Source organism: Pteropus medius, unplaced genomic scaffold (assembly GCF_902729225.1).
Source record: "Pteropus medius unplaced genomic scaffold, Ma_sr-lr_union100, whole genome shotgun sequence".
Classification (NCBI taxonomy): domain Eukaryota; kingdom Metazoa; phylum Chordata; class Mammalia; order Chiroptera; family Pteropodidae; genus Pteropus; species Pteropus medius.
The window spans coordinates 2,474,808-2,489,583 of record NW_024343733.1 but is presented as its reverse complement, the minus strand read 5'-3'; the positions used below and the strand labels follow the sequence as shown (position 1 = coordinate 2,489,583).

At 47.9% G+C, this 14,776-nt stretch overlaps 1 long non-coding RNA gene across 1 annotated transcript in view; it reads left to right on the top strand.

Moving 5' to 3' along the window:
- Window positions 1-2,175: 2,175 nt before the first annotated feature.
- The window catches only part of LOC120606749 (uncharacterized), a 154,989-nt gene continuing 142,388 nt past the window's right edge, over window positions 2,176-14,776 (top strand). Inside the window, exons 1-2 of the long non-coding RNA XR_005653962.1 lie at window positions 2,176-2,306; window positions 3,712-3,903. This is a non-coding gene — a long non-coding RNA (uncharacterized LOC120606749). The remainder of the gene's footprint in view (window positions 2,307-3,711; window positions 3,904-14,776) is intronic.

Sequence of the window (14,776 nt, the reverse complement as noted above, 5' to 3'; positions counted from 1 at the left end):
AACTGAATCTTGGAAGTGACATCCCACCACTTTTGCTATATCCTGTTCATCAGAAGTGAGTCGCTGGGTCCAGCTCACAGTCACGGGGAAAGGATTCTACATGTGCACAAATACGAGAGGAGGGATCATTGGGGTCGTTTTAGAGGCTGCCCATCAGAGCCACGTTCAACGACTGAGAGTTCCATGGACACAGAGAATCTCACGTCAAAGGATGGAAAGTGTGAGATAAGCCTGGGGAGACGAGTGGGCACCAGGTCATGCAGGCTCACAGGCCCTTTTCAGGAATTGATGGTTTTATCCAGGGGTAAATAGGGAAACTTCAAAGAGATTTGAGAAAAGCTGAAATAAGGTCGGATTTGCATTTGGGAAAGATGCGGCTTGGGAAATAGGTTGGAGGGAGACGATTGTTGTTGCTGGAAGGCGACTGCCATCATCCGAGCAAGCGAGATGGTCGCCTGGAGAGGGGAGGTGGCGGTGATGGTGAAGAGAAGCGGACAGACTCCAGGGATATTTAGCGAGTCAGGTAAGCATGGATGTCAGAAGAGTAAATGCGGGAGAAGAAGGGATCGAGGATGATTTCTAGAATTTGGACTTGGGTGGTTGGATATATGGCGGGACTATTTTCCTTGAGGTGGAGACTAATTGAGAAGAAGCGAATCTGGGCAAGGAGGTGATGGGGTTGGTTTGGGGCATGCTACATTTGAAGGGCCCGTGTCATTTCCAAGTGGAGGGGGCCAGCAGGTCGTTGGCTCACGGGTCTTCAGGGCAGGAGGGAGATCTGGATTGGATAAAGAGTGGAGAGTCGCCGACATCTGGTAACTGATTGAAGCCATGAGACTGGATGAGGTCTCCCAAGGAGGAAGCTGGTTTGCCTCAAAGTCAGGCCGAGGTGCTCTGTGCAAGCACGGCACCCTGGAACACGGACATGTGGGACACAGTGACAAGATGCTGTATGAATCGGCTGCCACGTCATACCTATCGGAAGACAAGCATTAAACTCCATGGCTCTTGGGCGTTTTTTGCCTTTTTTTGTAGTTCGTTGTGGTGCTTTGTTTTCTGAATTATACCGTTAATGATGATTTGCAGATGGTGGGCAGAGTGAGAATTCTACTTTTCTGTACCCTACTTTCATTTCTGTTCTCTAAACCCGTGGCTAGAAGCCAAGGGAATGGAGAGTTGAAAGGACAGGTTCATTGGCTTTTGCAGACTTGTCGATTAGTCTGTGAGAGTCCCAGGCCTGGCTGGTCCCAGGTCTGGCTGTGATCCAGGCTCACGACTAGGAATAGGACCCCGGATGTAGAATGTTACATTAGTGTAGCAAGGCGCCTACGCCTAAAATAGTAAACATAATTCAGCTTATTGTATCACGCATGTGTGGCTGAATGCCACTACTGTACTCTGATGTGTGGTGGAGCCACGTGGTCGCCTGGGAAGCAGAAGGGGAGCACAAGAAAGGGGAGCAGAAGAAGTGCGCGCAATACCGCATTCCCCGCAAAAGAACTGCGTTCCCCACAATAAAGCGGGTGCCTGCCATTTCTTTCTCATGTCGGCCTCTTGTGCGTTCTTCCAACTGGGCGTCTCACTACCGAAACCTTCCCTTCTCGATTAGCTCGGAGCTGACACTCTGGGCTCAATACACATTTTTTTAGGGTTATTGAGTGCCCCTTCACCTTGATCTCTGAAGGGTTTAAGAAGCCGGGGGGTGGAGACCATTGCTTCTTTATATTTAAACTTGAGTGAGATAGTAGAACATAGTGGTTAAAAGCATGAATCCTGGAGTGACCCGGTGTTGAGTTCAAATACCAACTTTTCCATTTACCTGTTGTGTGACTTGAAAAAAAATTATTTAATATCTTTGTGCCCCAGTTTCTTCATCTGTAAAATGGGCTGATAATAGTCTCTCTCAGTGTCTGGCACATAAAAAGTGCTATAAAAGAGTTTTAAAAAAAAAAAAAAAAAAAAAGGCCAAGTGAAGTAATGGCTATCTCTCAGAGTGACAGCCCAGCCCACAAATCTGTATTTCTGAGAAACTCCTACTCATTCACCGGGCAGGGCCCTTAGGAATCCTGTTGATGTCATGTGACCCTCCCTGGCTGCAGCTCATTGGATCGTGCATAAGCTCAGGAAACAAGTTGGGCCAATCAGATTCCTTCTTACAGGAGAAAGAGACATTCTCCAGACTCTGTTGGCAGCTAGACCTAATGGAATGTTAATTTCTGGTATTCCCTGGAGAAGCAGAGAAAGCCTGGTGTTTGTGGGGAGAGAGCAGAGAGCAGAGACTGGGTGGTCCCAGAGTGAGAAGCTTGGTAAGAGGTTATCTGGACTCATGATGCCTTTTTAGCCCTTCCTAGGGTCATGCTGCCCTTCTTTGCCAGATACCCCTTTCCCCTTCTCGCTAACTCTTCTTCAGGTTTCAGCTAGTTTGGGAGGTTTTGGCTACTGCTGTATATAAAAAAATGTTCTCTAAGGCACTTAGAATCACCACATCCCAGAATTTAGCTGGGAAACGACTCTATTTTGGATCTCTTCTTTTTGGCCCTTCTGATCTGTTGTTTACCCTTCTGCTCTCTGACTCTGGGCTGCCACCTGTCTCCAATCTACAGTTAACAAGGCCTCCAGACTTCAGGTGGATTCAGCCAATGGGCACAGAGAAGGAGAGTGAGGGTGGGGTATTTAGTTCCCTTCCTGAAAAGTCTCCAGGGCTGGCCATTTTCTTCAGCCAGAAATGCCCTGCTCTACATGATTCTGGGTTCTGGTAAATTCTCTCTTCCTTTGTCTCTTTGGGTCCAGGATAGTAACAGCTTGACTGCCATCAGCCCCAAGATCTACACGATTCCTGGGGTGTTCCTTACACCACACCTTTGTGCTTTTTAAATGTAGTGTTTTCAAACCTAAGCCCTTCTTAAGTGACCCTAATTTGATGGTGCCTCTGCTTTCCTGTTGGGACAGTGACTGATTCTCTCTTAAAACAGAGAAACTGAGGACTAGAGTGGGCATTGCCTTTGATTTGCACGGTAGCGTGGGACCCTTGCATAAGAATGCCCATGCAAGCTGAAACCTTGCCAAGCACTATCTTAATCAATGAGAACATTACAATTGTTCTGTAACCTTTAAACCTCTTGTCAAACATTAAAAACGCTTTCACTGTTGGATATAAATGTATAGGGAAATGCACAAAAGAAAAAAAACTAAAGCTATTAGTTTGTACACTGTACTTTAAAAATTAGAAATATCGAGAGTTAAAGTGTTTTGTTTCGTGATAAAATGTTGTCAAGAATCGTTCGAAGGCAGTGCTTACCTTTGCTCCATCTTTAAAAAGACGAGCATCTTTTCTAGGCCCCGATGAGCCCTACTCCTTTCTATGTCTGAATCAGCTACCCGTATTACCTGTTTGCACTTCGAATGTCGCGAAATATCTTCCAGAGTTCCTCGAACGTGAAGTTTTTCGCCACCATCACTCCCTGTAGAACATCTTTGTCTTTTTTGGTCACCTTCTTCATTTAAGATGATACATTTGCCTTTGCGAAGGGCCCCCTGGCTCCCGGTGTAGAGTCGCTGAAGCCGTAGCGGTGCCGACATTTTCACAGTCAGCTCTTTCTTTACAAGGCCGCTCTGCTTGCTGGCCGCACCTTTAACCTGCAGCGTTATCTGCACTTCTTTGCTGCGTTTCCCTCTTTCTTGGCTAATTTCTTCTTTTGGTTACCTGTTTAGGTAAAATGTCACGGAGGCTTATTCCCGAGAGACAAGGAAGCAGCACAGCTACACTCTTTGCTGCCCACGTGTGAACCGAATGACAGATATGCAGTGGTCAGCCAGCGACAAACTTGGAAAGAAGCGGTGTGATTGATCCCCGATCGTGACGTGCATGTATTATTTCCATCATGACCGAAGACCAGCAGAAAGGTTTGTACTCTATGCAATTACTTCTAGTTAATAGAGCGCGGTGAACTGACACTTGGACTGTATCCCTGGGGACTGGCGTTATTTAAAATCTGTGATCGGTGAAATTTGTGCACCTCGAAACTATGCAAAGCAGAGACTTCCTGAGCTCTGTTTGACGGCTTACTTACGTTCTGGTAAATTGCAATCTCCTGGAAGGCAAGGATCGTGCCTTTTTTGGTTTTGTGTCCCCAGCAGTCAGCCCAGAATGTGGCACAGACCTGGTTCATTGTATGAAGGACCAAGTTAAGTTTCTCGCCTAGAATCTCGTGAGAGATATGTCCCAGGAGAGCTGGGTTTCCACTAACCAGTGGGCTAATTTAGGTCTAATCCCTTCATTTTTCCATTGGTCAAGTGGATGGAAAGGGTTAGAACGGTTTGTGGTTCCCCCAAAATGTTTCTCAGAAGAGTTGTCCTAAAAGACACTTCTTAGAAAAAGATTCTATGCTCCAGTCAGCTTGGAAAATATTGTCTTGGAAAATTTTGAAATTCACAATGCGCTTTGGACACTAAAGGCCCTCAAAAGCGCTGTAATAAAAGACATGTTTCACTTTATTTGTGGTAGAATTTCCCATCTCTCTGCTCCCCCCTTTATCCGTTTTACATCCAACGCAGCTGGCATTCCTGAGAACACATTTTGGGGCATGTCAGCACTTTTCAGGTTTAGTATTTCTGGTTCTGGAACTCTCTGGAGGTGCCACTATGTCCTCACCAGACCCCTGGGCAGAAACTTCTCAGGGTAAGTGGACCAGAGGGGCGTCTTCTCTTTGTCCCTGTGACTGAGGGCCCGTGCAGATGTGCTCACAGTAGCTGACAAAACGCAATTATCTTCCCAGCTTGTCTCTGCCTTTAAGGACCCGGACCTCTGCCGACGACACAGGGGGGCCTGGCACACATGTCACGCACATGTCTGCCGTGCACGCCTGCCTCCCATCCCAACATCGCTTTCCAATTTAAAACATGTACTGGTGCTCCTTCGTGTTTCCCTCATGGACAGCAGATGACACCTGCCACGATCGCTTATACAATTGAGTATTTGGGAGGGAGACCATTAAAAGTCCAGGTTGTTTTCCTTTTTTGATGTTCTCCAGGTGGGCTGAGGTTTCTGTAGGGGGCATGTGTATTTTTTTTTCCTCTGTGTCATGATCTGTTTCTATGGCTACATCTGTCCTTGAAGATGACTTCAGTTGAATGAGGTGTAGACATTTTCATGGCATCCCCGAGATGCACTTATAATCGGCCTCCCACTCCGGATGAGGATCCAGGATGGCTGAGAAGGTGGGCAATAGAGTGAGGAGGTGGTCAGGGATCGAGTGGTTAAAGGTGGAGTTTAGAATGAAAAGAAAGGTCAGGGATAGGCTGATGGATCAAGATTGGGTGACAGTAAGGAATGAGATTAAGGTCACTTATGCTGGTGGCTTTTGCTTGTCTATCACCTGTCCTAGATGCGTTGGTAGAGCGCGGCCTGCCTAGAAAAATGTAGGTCAGAGTACGTGTTGACTTTTCTGTGGTCCATATGGGGCTCACGTGCAAGCACAGAATGTTCCACATTTCGGTTGTATTTTCTCTGCGTGCGTGCGTGTGTGTGTGTGTGTGTGTGCGCGCGTGCGCGCGCGTGTGTGTGTGGAGCCACACTTTCAGCCTGCGAGTCTTTGATCCTTCCACTCAGCTCTGAAGATGCAGATTTTTCCATAATAAATTCTTGCCAGACTCTCCCTACATGCCCGTGGTCAGATGCACACAAGTTGCCTAAATCGCGAGGCCTTCTCAAAGATACAGAGTCAGACATAAAAGTCCATGTGGAAGTAACAGTCCCCACGAGAAGCCACTTTCACCACGGTGGTGGCTTTGGAGGGGAGTGGAGGGGAATGGTTTCTTAAGAGGGAGCCAGGGCTTTGGACCCAAAGGGAGAAGCAGAATTCTCTCAGGAAAAGGTCAGTGGCAACCGTGGGAGAAAAATAGAAATGGAACAGCTTGAGAAATACACCAGTCACCAGGAGATCAATCCAAACGGCTAGATGAAAAGTCAGCAGCCTCAAGAGCCTTCCCCACCCGGTTATCCACCAGCCTGCAAAATACAGGTTCGCAGGGCCCACCGGACCTGCTGATCACAGTCTCCAGGGCTGGACCCAGGAATCTGTCCTTTGACCACCTCTCTCCCCAGCACCTTTGTAAAGCCAGCCCGGAATCCTCACACGACGAGTCTTTACGTGTTTCTTGGCCAGGAGGATTATCCAGTTAGAGTTAGAGTTATCTAAGTGTAGTTCAGGGCTCCTCCCTGCCTCCATGCTCTTAACTAAAATCGATGACGGGCAATGCTACCCCTCCCCCATCACCAGGAGTAATTTGAATCTGATCAGTGATATTCGAGGACATGGATTAGGTTTCATTTTCTAGGGCTGGAGCTTCCAGGGCAGGGCACAGTGGCCCTGTGTCTGTCTGTCTCTTTCTCTCCTCTCTCTTCTGTCTTTCCGACTCGGTACCGCAGAGCTACAGCCTCCTCTCTAGGAAACCACTCCCCACCCCTATACGTCCAGTGTCAGTTTGCAGGTGAGGCAATAGGGCTAAAAGAGAGCTGGATTAGAGGCTGACTTGGGCCAGAGGCTCTTTAGACATCACCAGCCTTAGAAAAGAAGGCTCCCCTATGGTGCGACCCAGCCCTGCCTTGGGATTTGGCACCAAAGCCTCAGCTAATAACACAGTGAGGTTTTGCTTGCCTTTGTCTGGCATTGTTCTCTGATGACGGCCTTTTGGAAAAGGGTAACTGTCAGGATTTGGTACTTCTGGTTCCCTGTCCAGAATCTTTTCTAAGTTTACTCCCAGTTCTACTCAGATTTCGAAAGCAAACAATTTCTAAAGTAATTGGAAGAAAGAGGAAAGCAATTCTTATCTGAAGACTTATCATGTGCCACACACTTTGTAACCATCACCTCCTGTGACCCTCACCACAACCGCGTAAGGTTGGCATTTTAGCCCCTTTTCATAGAAATAGGGTCTTAAAGAAGAGCGATCGTCGATTCTGGGAAGATCGGTCAGTGACGGAGGAGGGATTCAAGCTTCAGTAGGTCTGGGGCTCCTAAGTACATATTCTTTCTTGGACACCATCCGTCTTCTTGAGGGCAGCTTCATCCAGGGCAGCCCCAAGATGGCACCCAGCTGAGCACAAAGGGACATGAAGAAAGGGAGAGACTCGTGCTACTGCTTTGAATGTCTCCGCAGCTGTTACAACACCTCTGGCGAGGAACCAGGTCCAGTCCCCAACTCGGCAGCGTCTGAAAGTCGGATTCGCCAGACCACAAACTAACTCATGAGCTCTGGCCCTTTAGGAAGTTTTGCGAGGGTGGAACAATGGGGATGTTTTGGGTTTTCATCGGGTGTTGCATCTCATACCACACCGTCACCTGATATGGACACGATGTTTTCTTGTCCTGCATTGGGAAACACATTTGCGGTGGATTGGCAGTTTGCGTGAGAACTGGGAGGAGCTTGGGAATGTGGACCTGGCAGGGGTTTGGATAGGGATGTGGAGGAACAGGCTAACCGCAGTGCAATTTTGAGTGTCTCCCAAGTTCAAAGGGTGCTACTGTCTTGTTGCTTTTCTAGTTCTTCCTCCTCCAAGTCGCTCCCAGGATATGAGAAATGCTTTTCCATTTCTCCCTTTCCCTAATAGGTTGGTTGCTTTGAAGTTTCTCAGAAGAAAATTTAAAAGTCTCTTGTTGCAATTGAGCCTCTTTTCTTGGAAGTGGGGTGGAAAGGCGTGGGACTCTTCCTGCATTTGACGGGTTTACTTAGGAAACCTCCACAAAGACCACCGGGCCACAGTGTGAGTCCCATGGGACCACGGTGGTGGAGTGGGTACGACCTTGGGTTCTGGAACAACGCTGTCCGACGGAACTTTCTGTGACGATGGAAATGTCCTACATTTGCGCCCCCCAGTATGGTGGCCACTGGATTGCGTGCTGCTATTAGTTGCTTGAAATGTGGCTAGTGCAACTGGGTGACTGGATATTTAATCGGAAGTCCTGTAAAGAGTGGCTTGTGGCCAGTGGCTGCCGTCCGGGCGGCATAGCCCTAGAATCTGTCAATTTCAAGAGTTCCGAGTGTACCATTTTATACCTGTGATCTTAGGAAAAGTCCTTTGCCATTCTGAGCCAATTTTCTCATCAGTAAATGAAGGTAAAAATGGCACCTACCTCATCAGGTTGGCGTGAAGATTAAGCCAGGTGGTGTCTCGAAATGCTTAGCGTGGTGCCTGGTGCCTAAGCTTTCAAAAATGGTTAGAGAACAAAATCTGAGTTGCGGGGAGATCACACGGGCAGAGATGTAAAATGCTGTTGGTTGTCTGTTCACCACCCACTATGTCTACCCTTCCTTGGAAATAGGGCTCTAATGTTTTTTGTGAATCACTCAATTAGTCTTGTGCTTCACAGAAAATATGGGTCTTTCCCCACCCAGCTCCTGTCTCACAAGAAGGTGGGTCCCTGAATCATGTCTGGTCTATGCGTCAATCCTAGCGGCTCCTTCCTGCTTTCTAGAGATTGGTTTAGGTGATGTCACGTGGTATGGTTGTGGCCAGTTAAAATCAGGGGAAATCTGTGCTGTTCCCAAGATGTTTTTATCTCATGCCTGACAAGCGGTACAAGAAACAGATGTTCCTTTTTCTACGTCTGGAGATTGTTTTCCATGATGCCGAGACCTGAGCAACCTCTTGGAGCCGTGCTGGGCAGCCTCGGAGGACAAGCCAACCCTCAGAGAGATGGCTGAGCCGAAAAACAGGGCCTGGGTTCGTGCTGGTGTGATCAGACAGACTTCTGAATTAACTGACCAGTGCAATTCATCCTGTCTGCTCTTGCCTCTGCCAGCTCTTGTTTTTAATCCCTGACCTTGAACCTGAGTTTCAACACCAACTGGATCTTTCTGATTTTGACCTGGATCTTTCTGCACAATTTTTGGCTTCATCCCACGGCCTCCTGATTTCTCAAGTCTCGGGCAAAGGGGCCGCGTATGTCTTTCCTGAACTTTGGCCAGGGAGGGGCCACGCGGCTCTCTGTATCACCTAACCATGCTGGTTTCCAAGCAGGGAATAAAGTGACTCAGATACCTTCGGTCTGGCCCAGAGCATCTCAGGGCTTCCAGTGACATCCTGCCAGTGGACACTGCTTTCCAAAGCAAGTCCAGAACTGGCAGGGAGAGACTTATGCACCTGTTTGATCCTTTCGCTTTTGTATTATTGATCCTTCCCCCATTGCGATAACTGACGATACTAACTCAGCACCGACTGTGTGCTGTTTAAACACATCACCTTTAAACACATCATCCCCTTTAATCCATGCAACCTCTCTGGAGTGAGTTTTCTCATGGTCCTTATTCTACAAATAAAGAAATGGTCTCAAAAGTCCACAGAACGCATCCAAGTTTCCACTGCTAGATGGCAGTCCAGAATTTTATCCTAGTCAGTCTACCTCAGAACTCATGCCCGAAACCACTTTATTACGCCCTTTCACAGTGTCCCTTGCTCCTTGGAAGTCTCCAGACTGGCATGTTAACTGTTCTTCGAGTTACCCATCTATCTCGGCTTCCTCTCTTTGCCCGGATTCTGGTTCCACCCCCTCAAACCCTTCCTCTTTCTCTCCTAACTTTACCATTCATTTCCCACCAGATGACAAATATTGGAAGTCATCGTGCTTGGGTGGCTGATGATTCCGTGGGTTCTAGGCTCTTGGTCTCAGTGGCTGGAAGCTGTTCACGTGTTGCTAGGTCATTGGAGACACCCAATGGCCAGACCAACCTCTCTCTGCCTTCTGCCTGTAGCAGGTGCAGGCTGTCAGGAGAGGAACAGGGGTTTCAATGGCCAAAGCACGACCGAGTTCATAGCGCTGAAGTGTGACATAGCACAGTCACGTAAGCTTCCTGGTAGGGCTGCAAAGACAGGACTCGAGAGAGACCAACTCTTCTGAGCTTCCTTCTCTTACCGGGTCCTGGGAGCCGAGAGAATGTGTGTGTGTGAGTGGGGGAGGTGAGTTTACGCGGTGAGAATCCCCGAGAAAAGTTAGTTTTTCACAAGGGCTGTTTTATCTGTGATTATCTACAAGTTTTCTTGCTTTGCATCTCAGAACCACCATCCTTCTCTCCACATCCCACATGTGTATGAATACTCAGGAGTTCACGTTCGTTTTAGTATCCGGTGATGCTGTATTCTATTAGGTAGAAGCATTGCACTCTAGGGGGAGGGGAAATCACACAGGGTTGTGACGACCAGGAGGCAGGGGATCATCGGGGTCATCTTACAAGTGTAATAACGGGTTGTTGGATGTCTTGAACACACCGCCATGTCTCACCTGCCAGTCTCCATGAAAACAGACATTAGAGGTTTTTTTTTTTTGGTTTCTAATTCTTGGCAGCTGGTGCATGATCGGTACCCCCAACATTGCTTTCATTCCGTTACTTCTATTATTCTTGTCTTGTCTCACTCTCTCGTTACATTTTACATGGCAAATTCAGTGTAGAAACACGTTTTTTTGTTTGTTTGTTTGTTTGTTTTGTTTTGTTTTTTAATGAAATATACTTCCCTGACTCAACCAGAATCAACTTCAGGATTATTCTGGGTTCTCTGGAATCTTCATTGTTCCTGCTTTTTTGATTCATAGACTAAAGCAAGAGTTGATTACGAGAAAGATCCCCCTGTCACGTCCCTGGGCCTGTAATTCACTAAAATACCCCAGAAACAGTCAATGAACTTCCCTAAAACTCTAGCTCATGCCCAAATATTTATTCACCAGGCAATCTGGTCCCCCAAAGACTTGTATAATTGAAATAAAATTTTGCTTATGGAGTTAGGAGAAAGGGACCCCAATGCTAAAACCTCGATGATTCAAGAACATGTATTTCCCATCACACTTTTCACTAAATCTCTATATTTCTGAATTGAAATAAAAACAGCTTCGAATATCTATTAAATAGTACAAGAGATCATAACCTAATACTGTAACACAATTTCTCCTAGTACCTCGGGGGGGAAATAATTTATTATTATTTTTCTATATAACTCATAAAACAGGGAAATGATTTAATACGCAGAGTGGAACTAAATCGTTTCCAAAGTGGCCAATTTTCACGATGTTTGGAACTGCGCTGCGCTTCCTAGCATGGTTCCAATATCCTTCGACACTTCGAAAAGGTTCTGGGGAATGTCACCCAGCGTGGCTGGCGCCCTGGCCTCCCCGCCTCTCGGCTTGGAGTTCCTATGCATCTGGGCTCGGGAGAGGGTCGTGGAGCTCCCACCTGGAGTCATGCCGCAAACACGTGCTCTGGTGGTTTCATGACCTGTAATTGTTCCTGCAGGAAATCACCTCACCTCAACTCAGGTATACCGAGTTTCACCGAAACCCCTTTCAAGTCACAAACATTAAATTCAGTTTGGTTTAGCATTCTGAGCCAATTTTCAGAGCTCTCGAGGGAATCGAGGTGACACGTGAAATGCCCAGCGTGCAGCCGTAGATACCACTTAAATCCTACTTCTAAGTGGCTGTTTCAAGTGCTTTCAGACGTACTAGTTTCTTCTAGTCTCACAATAACCTTATGAGGCAGGAACGATTGTTATCCACACTTTACAGATGGGGAAACTGAGGCAGGCAGGCCCCGGTTCCCCCCAGTCCATGCTCTGAACCCCAGTCCGGTGCTGCTTTCCCAGGGTCAGACGACTCTGACACATCTGCAGTGACTGTGGTCTGGATGTTCCTTCAGAGTGTGGCCGGCTCCCTGACGTGAGATAACCGGTATCGTTTCCACAGCCTCACTGTGGACCTGTAATTTTTACAGTGGATTTTCCACTGGAGTCATGCACGAGCTGGTAAGTTCGGCTTAGAAAATTCTCAGACTCTTGGATCAAAGCCTCTGAGAAGATTTGCAGGAAAGGAACTTGTTCGATTTTAGTTTATTTATTTATTTATTTATTTTTTAAAAAAACACGTTTCTCATCTTAGCTGAGCACAGGATACTTTGGCTTAGCATCACATCTTATCCGTTGCCTCACCCTCCTGCAGACGAGGGTTCCGGGGAACACACTTTGGGAAACACGGCCCCTCGGTCTAGATGTTTAAGGAGATCAAGCCTCTCCAGGGAAAGCATTACACTCTCACTCTTCCGGGGTCTTGCAGAATAAAGATGCGTTTCATCAACACCCAGACACCCCCAGGCTACGTGAAGGTTCTTAAAATAACGATAATAGTAAAAGCAGCCGGATGTGGAGCACTTTCTAAGCACCAAGAACTATGCCAAGGGCTTTATGTACTTTCTCCCCTGGTGCTAACCAGAAAAGGAGGACATTGGCCGATATTTGCAGTGTGTCCTGCTGCCTGTAGATATCATTCCTGAGGACTTCTCCGCGCGGTGACCCTCAGAGAGGTTATGCTGAAAACAGGCCTCACAGATCACTGCTCCGCGAGGCACAGCCGACCGAACACCTCGGGGGCTGCCTCCCTGGATCGCCCACTGTATTCGCACCCAAACCGTGATTCTCCAAGGGGGTGGGGGACATTAGGCTGCAGGGCGCCTCTGCGAGGCCGTGTTGTCTTGAGATCTCCCGGTCGGTCTTGTTGAGACTTCCTTGGAACGTGATTGAAGCTTCGTCCTGCCTGGTCCTACCTCCTTCTCCATCTCCATCTCCATCTCCATTCAGGCATCAGGCCTGCGCTTGGGTCAGAAGCCTCCCCACCTCGTCTGCTTCTCCCCTGCATCCTGCACAGCGTCCCCCCTAAAACATCACTTGCACATCGAACCTGGCCTTGGGGGTGGTTTATTTTTCAGAGGATCCTAACGGAAGCCACAGCAACCTTGGCTTCCGCTGCTGCCTCAGAGCTGGATGCCTGGGTGGCAGGTTGGGATCCTGCTTTCTACAGCAGGAGTCAGCTGACTTTAGCCCCCGGGGCCAAATCCAGCCTGCTGCTTATTTTTTTTGCAAATGAAGTCGTATTGGCCCGTGACCAGGCCGTTTTGTGTAAGGATGATCTATGACTGCTCCTGAGCTAGGGCGGCCATTGGAATAGTCTCGACAGAAGCCATCTAGCCCGCAAAGCCCAAAATATTTACTATCTGACCCTTAATGGGAAAAATTTGCCAGCGTGTGGTCTAGAACCACATATTTGGTTCTCTTGAATAGTGTTCGGATAAATCACATGCCCCCTGCCCTTTCATCCATCGATTTCTTTAAGAAACAAGGAATTCAAGAATGGGGGATTACAGGTCATGCGACAAATCATGACTAAGTACCCTCAGTGCTATGCGAGGCATTTGGACAGACATAGTCATTTATTCAATATGTATTTACTGAGCACCTACTCAGTGTTGGGTGTTACAGTGGGTGCCGGGTCAGACACATTCCTTCATTCGCTTAAGAGCGATTTCCAGAGCACTGAGTTATGTCAGCTGAGGCGGGACAAAGAGGGTGACCACACGTGGTCTCTAAGGAGCATCTCCGTGAGGCGGGTGACCTCCTCACCGCTTTTTCTTTGCTAACGAAGCCCCAATTTCACTCAGGGTGACAATGAGCCGAGCCCCAGGGAATGATCGCAATTGATCTGTGTCAATACCAGCCAAACTCTTCCCCTCGCCCCACAATGCTCTGAAGTGGACAAGTGACTCAAATCTGGCCGATAAGATGAAAGGCGGTACTCTGATAAAGGCTTTCAGTAAGGAGTTTCTTATCTTAAACAAAACGTTTTGCAAGGAGGGATCCCTTTTCCACCATCCCCCTTTCTATCCACTTTGGGATTTACCTCGTGAGGGCTGGACATCAACAGCGGCAGCAGCCATTGTGTGACCATGAGGGCAAGGGCGAGCGAATCATGGATGTTGCCTCTGATCTCTGCCGTCTTCGGCTGCTGTCACAACCTTGGAACTGCCTCTGTCCGGCTCCTTGCTGTGTGAGAAAAGTAACCTCCCATTTTAACCACCATCAGCTGAAGATTCGCTTCCTTGCCTCCCAAGGCATGCTCAGCAATGCATTCCAGTGGAGAATACATTTCGGTGTAACCCCGACAGCCAGCCAAGTCCATCCTAACCTCTCCGGTCTCAAAAGTTTTCCCCGAGACGTACCTTCCTCTCTCTCTCCATGCTCTCGCTCTCCTCTTAACGAATATTGTTTTGTTGGCCAAAGCCTAGTCCAATAATTCAGACCAACCCGGTAGTCTGCAACCTTGGGAAGCTTCAAAAGGAGAGCAATCTGGTTCCCATTTGCACCTCGGCGCCTCTCCTTGCAGCCAGCAGGCAGCTCACGGGGCCAGACAACTTCTTTAAGGAAATCTACTCCGGGTAAGCCCCTTCCAGCACAATGGGGCCTTTCAGAGATGAGGCAGGATGGAATGATAACTTCAGATGCCTGAGACCTTGGCTGTGGTGGGCGTGGGCTGATGGTGAGGGTGAGACTCGGATATAAAAAAAAAAAAAGATGTTCTGGGGGTAGGTGGGTGACAGGCGAAGCAGTTGACTTATTTACCCTTTTAACAAATCTCATCATTCGAGTCACAAAGTAGCTGATGTGCAGCGATGTATTAATTTTATCGTTCGCTTTACAATCTTTACAACAGTCTGGCGAGGTGGATACTTACGATCATCATTTTACAGATGAGGAAACCAAGGCTCAGAAAGGTGAGACATTACTAGCCTGGTGAAGAGCTGGGGCTCGGACCACCCTCCGGGGTTGCTGATGTATATGAAAGCCCACATCTAGTCTGTCGCATCATGTGTCCTCACACGGTTTCAAAGGCTTTCCAGAGCTGCTTTCTTTCATCTTGTTGCTCGAATCTCAAGGAACCTTGGACATTGAAACCACCTCCAGAAC